General features: G+C 38.5%; 1 protein-coding gene across 1 annotated transcript in view; it reads left to right on the plus strand.

Moving 5' to 3' along the window:
• The window catches only part of nfx1 (nuclear transcription factor, X-box binding 1), a 14,298-nt gene that overhangs the window by 1,653 nt on the left and 11,536 nt on the right, over positions 1 to 1,109 (plus strand). The gene's annotated exons all lie outside the window — the stretch shown is intronic.

Genomic DNA, 1,109 nt, shown 5'->3' on the forward strand with positions numbered 1-1,109 from the left:
TCCTGCTCTTCGACCGTGGAGTAGGATTTGTGAGTGTGCTGGCTGTCACTATACATTTAACACCGCTGTTAGCCTTTGCTAACAATTGCTAACACAGCTAATAGCCAGGTAGCACGAGCAAACCACCCAAATGAAATAACTTTATCTGTTTTTAACTTTAAAAAAATCTCATCTCCTTCTCTGTCCCTCAGTTATTATCACTTCTGCAGTATTTTCCAGCACCACATGTTTGAAGTAAGTATAATATGATGGATTTCTCTTTGGTTTATAATCAGATTTTTAAAAAATGTAGAGTAGGATCACTAAGTTCAAAGAAAATTAATTGCCAACAATTTGATAATACATTAATTGTTTCAGTGCCGTTTTCAATTTTCTGTTTCCAGCCACTTCAATGTGATTTATTTGCTGCTTTTCTGTGTTGTTTTTATAATTGTAAACTGAATGTCTTTGGGTTCTGGTGAACCCTGAAGATGTCAAAGACTTCACTGTGGGCTATGGGAAACTATGATGGACGTTTTTCATTACTTCAAAGACTGCAGTAAATGATTAAATGATTAATCAAGAAATTAATCAGCAGACAAATTGATGATGAAAATAACTGCTAGTTGAAAGAGTCGTCTTCTACAAGCTGAAAGAGAATCAATCTTTTTTTTTTTTTCTTCTGAGCGACTCCAAGCTAAATGAATAGACATGTTGTGTTATACCGCAAAAGTCACACATTAGATCCCCTTAACAGCCGGCACATTTACCAACAAGCTGTGTCTTCTCTCAAGCTGCCCCTAACCGCCGCCTTCGTCACTCAGTAGGAGTCAGTCTGCAGTGAAACGCCTCCAAAATAAATCTGTGGTTATTCGAAAGTTACGGTCATGTGAGCTGATTAGGAGATGAAGAGCACAACACACATAACAGGCTGAGCGAGCAGATTGACCTTTACGGCGCTCATGCTGAGAGCAGCTGACGCCGCCACCCCAAGGGTCACCCATAATTCACCCTTTCTGTGCTCTTAATTAAATATTCAGCCGTAACGTCGTACATCCTTACATTACTACACACAAGAGATGTAGTTCAGTAGCGGCTTTGGACAAGATAAAAAAAAAAAAAAAAAAAAA

The sequence above is a fragment of the Seriola lalandi genome, unplaced genomic scaffold, assembly GCF_002814215.2.
Source record: "Seriola lalandi dorsalis isolate HSWRI2012SDOR001 ecotype SW California unplaced genomic scaffold, Sedor1 jcf7180002054360, whole genome shotgun sequence".
In the NCBI taxonomy this organism is placed as follows: domain Eukaryota; kingdom Metazoa; phylum Chordata; class Actinopteri; order Carangiformes; family Carangidae; genus Seriola; species Seriola lalandi.